A 15,617-nucleotide genomic window follows, 5' to 3' on the forward strand; every position below is an offset into this window, starting at 1 on the left:
GGTTTCTCAGACAAATATTCCCGAGTTGTGAAACTGTCAAGTGGGTGTGAAAAGATTTAAATGACAAAAAGGCAGAGAAAATTCACAATTGAACATTTTCTTTTTTTTCTTTATTAAGGTATTACTTACGTGTCCTTATCCCATTGCACCCCTGCCCCACACTCATGCCCACACCCCCCTGTTGTCTGTGTCCATTGGTTAAGCTTATATGCATGTATACAAGTCCTTTGGTTGATTTCTCCACCTTACCCCCACCCTTCCCTACCTTCCCTCTGAGGTTTGACGCTTCTCTGTCTCTGGATCTGTTTTTGTTCATCAGTTTATGTTGTTCATTATATTCCATAAATGAGTGAGATCATGAGATATTTATCTTTCTCTGACTGGCTTATTTCACTTAGCATAATGCTCTTCAGTTCCATCCATCCTGTTGCTACAATTGAACATTTTCTAAAGAAAATGCTCTAAGAAAAGGGAGGTCAGGAGCCTAGAGTCAGAAAAAAACCTGTCCAGTTTAGTGAAGCTGAGGAGAATGTTAAGGCCATTGTGATCAGTCCCAAGCAATCATGGAGAATTGGTCATCTCTGCATGTTGTGTTGCATAGAACCTAACTAAAAACTTTAGCTGAAATTTAGGATATTCACATTTAGCAAATTCTCATGTAAACCTGAGGCTTCATTAGCTTTTGCAGCCTACCAAGAAAGTGATACTTTTCCTTTGAAAGATATTTATCTCAAAATACAAAATATTTGTTTCCATGAAATATTTTTTTAGAAACAACATATTTTTGGAGCTTTGGGGTATTGTACTAAAATGAAGGTGTCTAATTCAGTGAAAAGTTTTAAACAAATCACACACAAGACAGCATACAAAGAAGGAATCTCTGTTCCATTGCTTCTGCTGTCCAGTAAGAATTCTATATGATCCATAACGGGCTTAAATTTATTGCCACATGTTTCACTTCCTCATCCCAAACCTCACCATTATTTTAGACACTGAGTAAAATCAAAGACTTGGTATTTGCTTATTTTAAAACTTTGAATTACAAGAATGAAGCCACATGTTCAACTATGATCATTTAAACTCTGATGGTAAGGACATGATAATTTGTATGTGAGTTGAAATTGAAGATATGTTGAAAGGAATATTTTTGGTGTGATAAAAAATAAATATCACAAGTTTCCATGTTAAAGTGAATCAGTGCTTTATCTAATAATACACTGTATTGTTCATTTCTTATGTTTGTAGTTCTTAGGAGAGTTCTAAGCCCATGTGGTGAAGGAGTTAGACTCTAGAAATGCACTGAACCAAACAAGTACTCGAGACAAAAAGGAAAACCCTTTTCCAATGACTGTGGCCAATTCATTGTTGACTTGAGCCAAGAGAGTGAAATTGAGAAAGCCTAGATATTTTTGTAAAGAATCAAATAATAAATTTTTGCAGTCAAAATAAGGTCAACAAACTTCAGTGTTTGTCATATTAAAAGAAAGACCATCACATCATCAGTAGTTTAAGACTACATTAATTTTCCTCAGATGGTGAAAGACTATATTGGTAATGCCAGGAAGTATTTCTTCCCTGCTAATTCCAGGAATTCTACTCTTCTATGATGTGTGTGTGTGTGCGTGCGTGTGTGTAACAGCTCTAAGAAAGTATCCAGAGGAAATAAAACTAGAAAAAGGTTCTAACTTGGATGTATCTTACTGGTAGTTAAGAGAGAAACAGAAACCTGAATGAGTATACATAAAAAATAGAAAACATTTATGTGAATGAGAATATATCTAAATTGTGATCACCTATAACTGGTAAAATATTAAGAAATCAAATTATGCTGTCAAAAATAAAAACTCAGGCAGTGTACTCAGGTGGGACCAGGAACTCGCTCGCCATGTCTGCAGTGGAGGCGGGGGCGGGGGGAGGGTGTATTTTCTGCAGAGCCCGGGGCAGGACCCTGGACGCGTTTCCCGCAGAACAGGAAAGGGAATGGAAAGGCCCATTCTGCTTCGTCCAGGGTACAGACCCACAGTTTGGACTGATGAAGGCCTGGTCCACTGGGGACTGTGACAATGGTGGAGATGAGTGGGAGCAGGAGATTCGTCTAACTGAGCAAGCCATTCAGGCCATCAACAAGCTGAACCCCAAGCCCAGATTCTTTGTTCTGTGTGGGGACCTCATCCATGTCATGCCAGGGATGCCCTGGTGGAGGGAGCAGATGAAGGACCTGCAGTGGCTGCTCAGGAACGTGGACAGCGACATCCCACTGGCCTAGTCAGTGGCAACCACGACATGGGCAACGTCCCCACGCCGAGACCATCGCGGAGTTCCAGGAGTCTTGGGGAGACGACTGTTTCAGCTTCTGGATCTGGGGCGTCCTGTTCCTCGTCCTCAACTCCCCGTTTCTGTACGACACCTTCCAGGTGCCCTGCCCTGAAGCAGGCCCAGGACCAGTGGTGGACCAGCAGCTGAGCGTGGCGGGGCAGCAGAAGTGCCAGCACGCCATCGTCTTCCAGCACATCCCCCTCTTCCTCCAAAGCTTCGGCGAGGACGAGGACTACTCCAACCTCACCAAGACCCTGCGGAAGGAGATGGCAGACAAGTTCGCCAAAGCAGGTATCAAAGCTGTGTTCTGGGGCCACTACCACAGGAATGCTGGGGATACCTATCAGAACCTTGATGTAGTGGTGTCATCTGCCACCGGGTGCCAGCTGGGCAAAGATACCCACGGGGTCCGAGTCGTGGTGGTCACTGCTGAGATCATTCATCGGTACTACGGTTACTACAGTTTGGACCAGCTGAGTGAGAGGGGAATAGAAGGTGACCTGATGGACTTAATGAAGGAAAAATGATTGCCGTTATGATCCAGTCACTTCCACTGTCTTTTAATTTTGCCAGAAATAGCAGCTGCATACAATCACTTCTGAATAAAGAAGTATCCAGGCAGATTTGTTAATTTATGTCCTTTGCATAAATCAGAGAGCTGGGTCCTATTCTGAATTACATTTGAAGTAGAACTGCCTTCCCTTTAAGAAAGAGAAGTGGCTGGATGAGGTTTGAGCCTGGGAATAAGAGAATAAACAATGCTGGAATATCTCTGCATGAGTGTTTGAATAAACTTTCCTAATGATGTGTTTCTCAAATATATATATATATATGAGGCCCGTTGCAGGAAGAGATTTGTGCAATAGGCCTTCCTTCCCTTGGCCTCCAGCATGGGTTTTCCTCCAGCACCAGGAACCCAGTCCTTTGCTCTGGCCAGAGTCTGCCGCCTTCATCTTCACCGTGACCAGAGTGCTGCTCCTGTAGATCCCTTCACCCCCTGCCCTCCCTCTCATAGCAGGCGTCCTGCCCCACCCGGCCACTCAGCGCCTGGAGCAGCTGGGCGGCCATCTTTCTCCTTCTGATTTGCATATTCCCTCCTGATTGGCTGGTGGGCATAGCAGAGTGGTGGTTAATTTGCATGTTTCTCTTTTATTAGTGTAGATATTCAAATCAAGAGTGTATTTTTTAAAATTATGAATTGACTCATTCAAAACAATATTTACTGAGCATATTCTATGTGCTCAGGCATTGCAATAGATGTTATATGGATAGGAATGTTCTCTGAGAAAGTAATGTTTGACAAATAGACTCAAACTGCTTGTGTGATCACTCCAAAACAACAAGAAACCTAATTCCTGTTCTTCTAACACATGGGACACATGGGTGTATCAGCAGAACAGTCCTCTTCCATGCCATCTTTCAGAACTAAATTGACGGACATTCTATCATCTTTAACATATGGCTTCTAAGGTCACCTTGGCCATTGTTTCCACTCAAGCTGGCTAAAATGGAGAAAAAACAATGATGGAGGGTGAGAAAAAAAGCCAGGGACATTCAATGTGCCAGACTTGGAGGTAACCCAAGTCTCATCTAGAACAGGTCACAGGATCCCAGCTAGAAAAGGAAAAAAAAAAAAAAGAGAGAGAGAGCCTAGGGAAGTTTGCTTGTGTTTCCCATGAAAACTCCATAATATGAAAGAGGAAACGTATTTTTGGTGGACAGTTAGGCATTTCTTCCACAATCTATTCTCTCACCACCAAATATTATTCTGTACTGCATTCCCAAAAAGGCAACTCAAAATCCAATCCAGTTGTTGCCTTCAGTATGGAGTCCAGAGACACACTGTCTTCTTCATTAGTTCCAGAGGTGGCTTCTCAAAATTTAATGAGCTGTGCACTAAAAGGCTAATTATTCACACCCTCCAACCTGCATGCTTACTTTTTAAAGTGGAGCAAGGATAGCAATAAAAATGACCATTCAAAATGCTGAATAATACAAGACATACAGTCACTCATTCATAGCAGTCATAGTATTCTAATTGGCAGTTATTGTGAAGGTCTCTACTGTGGCAGTAAGGAAAAGTCCTTTATTTACTACTAGAGGCCTGGTGCATGAAATTCATGCATGGGTAAGGTCCCTAAGCCTGGCTGGCAATCAGGGCCGATCTGTGGGGTGACCGATGGGGCGATCAGGGGGCCCCCACTGGCACCCGCCTTGGCCATTCTGGCACTGCCTGCCCGCTGGCCCCGCCCACCACTGCCACCGCCACCACTGCCGGTAGCCTCGCTCTGCAGGGCGACCGGCGTGGCAATCAGGGGTGCCCCCACTGGCACCCGTCTTGGCTGGCCTGGGGCCTGCAGGCTGGGGGCAGCTCCTGCACTGAGTGTCTGCCCCCTGGTGGTCAGTGTACAGCATAGTGACCAGTCATTCCACCGGTTGTTCTCCTGTTTGGTCGATTTGCATATTAGGCTTTTATTATACAGGACTGTTGTTTGTCCATCCTCCAGAGCCACATCTAAAAAGGATTGTTGGAGAGTATGTCCTCTTTGAGGGCTGCACAGATTTCACAACTTGTTACACATACAAATTTTACAACTTGGGGGATGCTACAAGGCTTTAATAATCAAAAGCTTCTTTGGTTCAGGCCCACATTTCTTTGTAAGCACAAGTCTTTAGAAAACAGTAGGCTTCTGACTTATTTGCCTCTAGTCAAACCAGGTGCCAGTAACTACAATGAAATTTTCTCCTAGACATAATTCTCAAGTCTGATTTGTTTCCTTGCTTCCACCCCTTATGTCTCTCTCAATGGTGGCTACCTTAAATCCAGGTGAAATGGAAGAATTTTTAATTTAAACCTTTCAAAGCTGTGTTTTTGTTTAATGAGGATCATTGATAAATTGCCATTACTTATGTCCTTTTAAAATTTTGTTTCCTATTTTTTAACTTGCTAGACTCTTCACCCTTTTGAATCAGTCAATTCTTCCCCAAGCTGTTTTGTGTAGTATCTTCCTAAATGCAATAAATAACAAACACCGCACACTACTAACATTCTGCTTTTCAATCTCTTCTAGAGCCACAAATGTTGTGGGCACTTACTCTGCTATCTAAGTTGTTGACAGCAATACTTATTTCTATGAGTAAGGTTAAACTGACTGATATAAAAACTAGAACCCAAAATGTACACTGGTTAAATATAATAGAAGATTGTTTCTATTTATGTAAAAGTATTGGGTAGATAAACAAGTTGGTGGGATCATAATTGTCTAGAAATTAATCAAAAACTTATTCTGATGGAGCCACTAACATTTTCAACATGTTTCTTTCAAGGGCACCTGGGGGCTGCTCTGCTTCTAGTCATACTGAAAGTGTATGGAGGGAGCATGGGTGAGGATCTTAGCAGCTAAACCTTGAAGTATCACATGGCATGTCTTCTCATATTCCCTGGAGAGAACTATTCACATGGCTCTACCTAGCTGCAAGGAAGATTTGAAATGCATTACTTCCCTTGATGACTCTATGCTTTAGAAGGAAGAACACATCTTTTGTTGGTGGATAATTAGCCAAATCTACTACAAGTTGTGACTTGAAAGATGAGAATAAGGAAGACATTTTGGGGTGGTTGAGTGGAGCTGACATTCATTTGAAGGAACATTTAAGGCAAAACAAATTGAAATAAAAAGCCCTGAAGTGGAAAGATGTTGTTTTGTTATTGATTTAAATATCTCAGAAAAGGCTACTGTGGCTCAAATATAGTGAGTTAAGTGTAAACAGGGAAAGGTGGTGCTAGAGACATAGACTGGGGACAAATCAAGCGGGGGCAGTTAACAAATGTGAATTGCATTCTAAATTCAATAATTAAGAGTGTATTTTAAGTAAAAAAGGAAATTATTAAATATTTTAAAGACCACAACAGAGTTTTAAAAAATTAACTGTTTTGCTGTAGAAGGAAGAGTCAATCACAATAATCTTGATAAGACACTAAGGAATGTGCAGAAGAGAAGTAGAGAAGGATCCCACCCATGTGTATAATCAATCTATTAATTAGGCCCAACATGGATCACTTGGGTGGTCACATTTCTGTGAGATGTTAAAAATTGCTATCTAAAAGCATAGGATGCTTACCAACCTAAAGGGAAAACTTGGAAGCAAAGACCTCATTTGGACAAAAATATAACTTGGGTGTGTTTTGTTTCACTCTTTCCACATGTACGCAATATATTTATTCCCTTTGATTATCTTTTATTTCATCATATTAAAGGTATGCACCCTAATTATTTTAACATTTTATTAAACATCATATTAAACATAATAGAAAGCTATATGTCTATTTTCTTAATTAGAGCTTCCCCACACAAGGATTGGAGAGCTCAGAAAGAGTGTAGGGAAATGAATATATTCATGTTTCTACATGGTTAGGACTTTCAGAGAAAAGAAAACTAGAAGCTGGATTAAGGAAAGGGTAAATCTTGAGAGTTAAAAGATAACTGAACAGATTGTGAGAGATCTCAGGTAGATTTAAAGGATTTACCTCCTTGGTGTTTGCTTACAATCAAAGGATGAAACTCAGTCATTCTTTTATATGTCAAAGATTTTAAACCACTAGGGAGCAAATATTTTTCTCCTTCTCTCAGGAAAAGAGGAGTCCTGTGAAGCCTATATAAATCCCAAATTCGTAGTTCCCTTGTACTTATATGGTCCATCTGGCCCTAAGTGCATCACTCTGAAGGGAACAAGTAGGATATGGAGAGCTAACATAGTTATTACCATATGTGGTAATACTCTATTCCTGATCCAGAACTCTGACATTTACTTCCAGAACAATATAAATAAATATAATATTGAAAAATGTACCAGATTGGTCAACAACAGTTAATATGTACCACAGATGTACAAAAAATTATTGAAGAAGAAATAAACATGGGTACATGCACTTCTAAAAATAGTATCCATGAGAATAAATCTCAGCACCAACTGAGACTTGTGACAAATAATAGGAACAATATAAAGAAATTTTTAGTTATTTCTTAAACAACGAATATTAAGAAAGAGGTTGAAATATTAAGAAAACACAAAGAAAATAGTCTAATTATAAGAAAAAAAACTTTATTTTCAGTAAAACAAATCATAATGACCCTTGAATTAGGATAATGGAATTTATTTAAGCAAGGCAATTGACAGTTATAATACCTTTGTAGAATTTTTAAAATAACCTAGAATTCTAGTTTTTGGGTAAATGTGTGCCATATTCTAAAATTTTTCATTTTATTAATCATTAATATTGTCTTGTAGATCAGAAGAATGTAAGCCATTGGTCTCCCATAAAATTAATCCTGTTTCCTATTTTAATTAGACTTATCTGAATGGTAGATGAACAACAGAATTATGATTTAAAATTGCTTCAGGTAGGTAAGCAAAAAACTAGAAGATTAAGTGTACATGGTAAGTTCTCACTTAGAGTCAAAGAGCCCTGACTTAACAGCAGTTTAATTTGAATCCATCTTTGGAGTTGGAATCCAATATTTGCCATGAAAGTTAGGCTCTTAGCTAAATGACTGTCATAGGTTTTGGTCCTAGCATTATCACTCAATAGCTGAAAGATGTGAAGGAAGCCACACAATTGCCTAAGCTTGTGACTTTTTCATTCTATGTATGATATCCAATTCAGGAGAATTTCAGAACTATGTTCTGTTATCATTCTAACTTGACAACATCGAATCTGGTTCTAGGAGGTTTGATGAATGAAAGATATTGGCTGACAAGAGAGTGCCCTGAGAATAGTAGCCAGGATGTGGCAGAATCCAAGATCTAATTAATGAGATCCATTTGAGAACTAAGAATTTTTAGTGTAGAATGTAGAACACTGGGTAGGACATAACATCTTCATGAAATATATTGATATTAAAAGGGCATTTGTGTGGAAAAACATAGGTTAAAAGTGCACCATTCTAATAGTGTGTGTTAGTTAATTACATTAATTGAATATTTAGAAAAATGGCATAAATTAGAAAAAAGTATAGTGACAAACATTTTAAAACCATTATTTTAATTGCTTGGATTGATTTTTAAAAAACAGAAGTATTGCCATATGGACAAACAGTTTTGCTTTAGTAGAAAATTTTAGGAGCAATACATACATGCTAGTAACACAGAGGAATATTTTAGAATTATAAAAGAAATACACTTTCAATTCTGAAAAGTATTTTCTTAGAAAATAAAGAGTGCCAAGTCCCAGAAAATGCTCAAGCTAAGACTGGGAACCTTGTAACAGCAGATGGAATTGTTATAAGATAACCTCCAAGACCTTTTCCAAATATAATTCATTATTTTATTAAATCGGGCCATGTGGAGAAAAGGTCAGGAATACAGAAATATCTAAATATTATGAAAAATCAAGTAGAATTTCTAAAAGGTAATGTTAAAGTAGAATCTGGAAATCACAGCTCTCAGAAGGTTTTCAGGAATGCAAGAATCAGTGGCTACTAAATTAATTTTGCAAAAAAAAAGCATTGAAACTTGAAAAATAAAAACTATTTGAAAAGAAAGTAACATTTCAACCTTAGTGCTTTCTCAGCATAACTATAGATTTATAGGTTGAAATTTCTAAATCACAAATATATTTGAAAATTTCCTATTTTAATATATCACTGTCAATATCACATAATTCACACAAAAGAAACAGATTATGAGTATTTGTCTATACATAGGTTTATATGCCCACTTAGAAGTAACCTAAGTAGGATTTTTTCATTGCAAAGAGCTTTATAGATTTAAAATTTTAAGCTTATTCAGAATCATTCAACCATTAACTATGGTCTGAATTAAGTAACATTTTTTCACTTACTCTGTTTAGCTGAAGGCCACATTTGTTTATTACTAACCTATTTTTTCCAAACATAATGTTTTCTCAGTCTTTTTACATGTTTCATATCATTTGTCTTCATAAAAGATTTCCTCTGGGACAAGGTGTATCATCACTATAATTTCTAGTTTACCTATTCAGTGAGTTTCATTCATTTATTTATCTGGTTAATATTAATAGTCACCCAGAATAATCATGCCTGATATCAAGTACTGGCAATATTATGATGAGCTACTACTGAAGGCAAATGATTAAAATAACAGGTGGAAGGTATTAAGTGCTATGATAAGGAATGTACAGTGTCATGAATAGACATAGCAGAGATACTTGTCCTGGTATGCAAGAGCTGAGGCAGAAAAGAGTTAATGAAAGAGATGTGGTCTCTGTTATATCTGAAGTTTGAGAAGGAATTACTTGGAATAAGGGGAGAAAGCTATTTCAGATAAAAGAAAAACCCCATATGAAAGTAGAAGTAAATAAAAATTGACAGGCACTAGGACATGAAGGAAGACCAGAAATATGCTGAAGCATAGAGTGCATGGGGACAAAAGGGTGTGTGCAAACATCTGGACTATACAGTTGCGCAGGTGCAGGCTTTTTAAGGAATGTCAATAAATTTGATCTTTATCCTCAAAGCAATGGGAAAACATTAAAGATTTTAGTCCTCCTAAAGAAGTATCAGAACTTGCTCTTGTGTGAAGAATGGATCTGAAGGATTAAGACTGGATCCAAGAAGATCATTTAGGGATCTACGACAGTCCATCATATGATGGTGCTTTCATGACCATGATAAACCTAGGATGAAGGTAAGTACACAGTCTCAAAATATATGTTTTAAAGTAGAATCCGTAAAACTTTATTACTGGTTGACTATGAGGAGTAAGGGAGAAATAGTAGTAAAAGATGACGCCCACAGTATTCCCTTAGAAAATTGAGTAGTTCCAATAAGATAGTAAAATGGTGGTTCCAATAAGATAGTAAACTCTAAACAAATAAACATAAGTTTGGTTTTCATCATTTTGAGTTTGAACCAAAAAAACAAAAACAAAAAACACAGAAGTAGAGATGTAAAAGAAGAAGTTAATTATGCAGATCTAAGGCTCAATCTACAAAATGGGAGAAATATTTTCAAATCATAGATTTGATAAGAAGTTATTTTCCAAAATATATGAAGAAGTAATTCACTCAGTAGCAAAAACTCAAACAATCCAATTTATTTATTTATTTTTCAATTAAAAATAATCCAATTTAAAATGGGCAGAAGAGCTGAAGAGACATCTTTCCAAAGAAGACATACAAATGGCCAAATGGTATATGAATAGGTGCTCAAATAATTTATCATCAGGAAAATACGAAGCCACAATCAAATATCACCTCACATGTATTACAATGGTTATCACTGGAAAGAAATGAAATAACAAGTTTTGGTGAAGATGTAGAGAAAAGGGAACCCTTGTGCACTGTTAGTAGGAATGTAAATTGGTACAACTACTATGGAAAACAATATGGAGGTCCCTCAAAAAATTAAAAATAGTACTACCCTTTGATCTAAAAACCCCACTTCTAGGTATATATTCAAGGAAATAAAAACACTATAATAACACTCTCATGTTCATTGCATCATTTTTTTTTTTTGAGACAGTGATTAAATTTACCATTGCAACAACAAAAAATAAGATACCTTGGAATAAACTTAACCTATATTAATAAAAGCCCAGGTGGTCCTTGCGCCCTCATGCGACACCCTCACATCATCACCAGATGGCTGCCACAAGATGGTTGGCCTCATGTTGTCACAAGATGGCCACCACAAGATAGCTGGCAGAGGAGGGCAGTTGGGTGCGAACAGGCCAGCAGGGGAGGGAAGTTGGGGGCAATTGAGCTGTCAGGGGAGGGCAGTTGGGGGCGATTGGGCTGGCAGGGGAGGGCAGTTGGGGGTAACCAGGCTTGCAGGGGAGCAGTTAGGCATCAATCAGGCTGGCAGTGGAGTGGTTAGGGGGCGATCAGGCTGGTAGGCAGAAGCATTTAGGGGCAATCAGGCAGGCAGACAGGTGAGTGGTTAGGAACCAGCAGTCCCAGATTGTGAGAGGGATGTCCGAGGCATCCCAGATTGGAGAGGGTGCAGGCTGGGCTAAGGGACACCCCCTCCCTGTGCATGAATTTCATGCACTGGGTCTCTAGTCAAGGAGATAAAAGACCTGTACTCAGAAAACTATAGGACATTGAAAAAAGAAATAGAGGAAGACACAAACAAATGGAAGAATGTACCATGTTCATGGATTGGAACAATTAACATCATTAAAATGTCCATATTACCCAAAGCAATCTACAGATTCAACACAATCCCTATTAAAATACCAACAGCATATTTCACAGATCTAGAACAAATACTCCAAAAATTTATTTGAAACCAAAAAAGACCCCTTTGTTCTTGAGAAAGAAGAACAAAGTTGGAGGAATCACAATACCAGATATCAAGTTACACTACAAAGGCACTGTAATCAAAACAGCCTAGTACTGGCACAAGAATAGGCATATAGACCAATGGAACAGAAGAGAGACCCCAGAAATCGATGCAAGCCATTACACTTAATTAATATTTGACAAAGGAAGCAAGAGCATACAATAGAGTAAAGAAAGTCTCTTTAATAAAGGGTGTTGGAAAAATTGGACAGATACAGGCAAAAAAAAAAATGAAACTAGACCACCAATTTACACCATACGCAAGAATAAACTCAAAATGAATAAAAGACTTAAATGTAAACCATGAAACCATAAAAATCCTAGAAGAAAACATAGGCAACAAAAATCTCAGACACCTCTCAAAGCAATATGTTTGCTGATGCATCTCATGTTCATTGCTGTATTATTCAGAGTAGTTAAGATATTAGAGCAATCTAAGTATATATCAAAAGATGAAGGGATAAAGATGTGATATATGCATGTGTGCGCAGACATGGATACACACAATGGAATATTATTTAGCCATAAGGAAGTAAAAAAAAATTCTGCTATTTGTGACAACATGTATAAACTTTGAGGCACTATGTTAAATGAAATAAGGTAGACAGAGAAAGACAAATATTGTATGGTATCTTACTTCACTTATATGTGAAGTCTAGGATACAAAAAAAGTCAAATTCATAGAAATAGAACAGAAAAGTGCCAGGGGCTGAAGGATGGGACAAATAGGGAGAAGTTGGTAAAAGGACACAAACTGTCAATTTTAGGATGAATAACTTCTGGGGATCTATGGACAACAATGTGACTGTGATTGATAATACTGTATTATATAACTGAAATTTGCTAAGAGAACAGAATGTAAATGCTCTTATTTTTTATTTTTGATGTATACCTATATCAAATTACCATGATGTATACTTTAAAAATTTTACACTTTTATGGGTCAACTAACCCTCAATAAAGCTGAAATTAAAAACAAACAAAAAAAGGTTGGGTCTCTGGCCTGGTAGCTCAGTTGGTTAGAGCATCATCTTGCTACACCAAAGTTGTAGGTTTGATCCCCAGTCAGGGCACATACAAGAATGAACCAATGAATGCATAAATAAGTGGAACAACACATCAACCTCTCTCTCTCTTCTCCCTCCCTTCTTCTCTCTCTCTAAACATCAATAAATAATTTTTTTAAAAGGTCTGGGCTAGAAATCTGAGTATAGTGATCCATTAGCAAACGGGTGGGTACTGAAGCCACAGGAGTGCAAGAGATTGAAAAGAGGAGGTCTGGAGAAGATTTCTTTCATACCCCAACAACTTAAGAGTCAGGCAGAGGAAATATGGCGAGAAAAGAACAAGCAAGAATAAATAAGCAAGAATTGTCAGAGAATATAAGGATTAAGTCCTTCAGAAGTTGGTTGCGGTTGAAAATTTTAAATGATTTGCTTAGAAGCTCTGTATTAGTTTACAAGGGCTGCCATAACAAAGTAACACAGACCCTGTGGCTTAAACAACAAAAATTTATTTACTCACGGTTCTTGAAGCTGGTTTCTAAGATCAAGCTGCCGGTAGGATTGCTTTCTCTGAGACCTTTCTCGCCTTGGCTTGCAGGTGGCTGCCATTTTGGTGTCTTCACGTGGTCTTTCTTCTGTGCACATGCATCCCTGATGTCTCTTCTTCTTCTTGCAAGGGCATAGTCATCTTGGATCAGGACTCATCTATATAACTTTATTTAACCTTAACTTTAGTGACCTTTTAAAAGCCCTACCTTCAAATTCAGTTACATTGGGGGTTAGGGGCTTTAACATATGAATTTGTGTACATCACCGTTCAGTCTATAGCAAGTCCCTGATGGAAAATGGTGATGCTGGAGTTAGCTCTGACTTCCACTGTCACTTAATCCAGTATTCTTTGTATTACAACATTCAATATCTCTATGATATTTGAATTGGAACTTACTACTAACTCCATCTAGAAAATTGTAAGCTTTTTGTGTGCAATGTACTTATTTACATTTATACCTCACAGTAATTACCATAAAAAGTGATGTTTTAATTAAAGGATATATTTAGGGGGAAATCTGTGCCCATCATTTCAATGGTAAATTAACATTTTAATTAGTTTTGAATGATCCTTGCTAGTTATCTCCACTTCGGGACATTCCTTTTATTAACTGTAAATAGATATTAAGTAGTGGTCTTTTAGGAGAAATAAAGGCAAAGTGTTTAAGAGAAGTAAAATACTAAAACATAGCTATTAAAAAAATTAAGTGGAGGAGAGAAGGTATGTATGCACATATCATCTCTGCTTCATTTATTCTCCATTCCTTTATTCAGTTTCCGAGTCCCTTAATTTCACAGAAAAGCAATGCTGAAGATTGTATGGAGAAATGACAGTCTGACTTGGTGGCACAGAGAAAGATATCAGAACCCTGAGCAAAACTGAAGTGTTAACAATGTCTTTCAGCTTCCTTAGAGAAAATTTCCTTTTTAATTAACTCTCTCATTTTCCATTTTCTACATCCTTCATTCCCTTTAAACAATCACTTGGGCGGGAAGGAAATGCAAGGAGCTGAAAGAGGTTGGGCGGGAAGGAAATGCAAGGAGCTGAAAGAGGTTAAGTGAAGATTTCTAGTGCAGATAGAGATGAAGGCCAGAGGTATCAAGGATGCAAAGTGAGTTTATCAGGTAATAATAGAAAGCCACATGGAAAATGCAGTCCAGGAAATGACTTGATGTGTTACAGGGCTCAAACAGTCATTTTCTTATTAAGAAACATGGTCTTTACTTGCCACAGGAAAAGCTCCTCACTGCTTTTGCTTGCTGGAATGTAGAATACGCATTTCATTGGTCTCTGTTCCTGAAATCTGTGGTTTGAAACTTGGAGAGCAGAAAGCTCATTAGATTTAGCTGGCCTACAATAATACTCTATGAACCAATTTTAATTGTCAAATAAAAGTTTTGGCTTGGGAATCTAAAAACTTGTAATTCACAGAAATAAAGTAATTGATATTTTTAAAAATGTTAATTTTATTTGTAGCATTTAGGAAAATATGTAGTCTCCATAAACAAAAGACTGTGTTTTAAGAGAAAAGTATTAGTTTAAGCCTGGTATTGAATTTTAAAAGACCTTTTATGTTTTGAATAACTTTGATAGATTTGATATATTTATCAGTTATAGCCTTTATTCCTTACCTTCATGAAGGCATGAGGTTGTAATTTTTGGTACACAGAATAAAACTGTTGCAAAGGAAAACGTTGAAACTAAAGTTTGAGTTCTGGCTAGGAAAGAATTCAGAGTTAAGACTCAAACTATAAGAAAACAGTTAGCTAGAGGTGGAAGAACTGAGAGGTAAAAGAAATGGGTTCAGAAAACAAGTTACAGAAGTAAAAGAAGAGCCCTTGGAGCTTGGGAGTGAAGAAGGTAAAGGCAACAGGCCTGGGGGGAAAAAGAGAGGGCAGGGGAAGGTATAGGCATGCTCCAGGAGGAAGAGTATCCTGGGTCCTCATCAGATTGGAGATTTGCATCAGTGTTCCCGGTGTGGTCTTTCAGGGTCATGGTCTCCTCTGGTCAGTGCCAGGGTAGGGGGTCATTAGTCAATGCAGTTGGACCTGAGGTCAGCTATGGTGTCACTTATCTGGTTGTGCTGCTTTTCTGGACCTGGAACAGAAATACAACTGAGCCTGCATGTTATCTGTAGGGAGGAAAGGTCAGGAGGTCCAAACTGCATGACTGGTGATATGCAAGAGGAGGAAAGGTTACCCTGGGGTGAGGTCATTGTTTTCCAGTTTTGCCTATTGCTAAGTACCTGGGGCTTTTTGCTGTGGTGACCTTCTGTACCTGGCCCAATGTCCTTGCTTGCCTCATGTCTAACTGCCTAGCACACACGGTCTCTTATATGTATGCTTGAACGTTTTTCTTGACTTATGTAATATGTGTCTCTGAGGCATATGCCAAGGGAAGGTTTTAAGAAACTGAGGGGTGACTG

The 15,617-nt window shown here is 38.1% G+C and overlaps 1 pseudogene across 1 annotated transcript; it reads left to right on the top strand.

The window, feature by feature from the left end:
* Positions 1-1,885: 1,885 nt before the first annotated feature.
* Positions 1,886-2,843, top strand: LOC308246701 (serine/threonine-protein phosphatase CPPED1-like; annotated as a pseudogene). Its single transcript has one exon. The product of its transcript is annotated as a serine/threonine-protein phosphatase CPPED1-like (transcript).
* The last annotated feature ends 12,774 nt before the right edge of the window (positions 2,844-15,617 follow it).

Source organism: Plecotus auritus, assembly GCF_963455305.1.
Source record: "Plecotus auritus genome assembly, chromosome: 4".
Classification (NCBI taxonomy): domain Eukaryota; kingdom Metazoa; phylum Chordata; class Mammalia; order Chiroptera; family Vespertilionidae; genus Plecotus; species Plecotus auritus.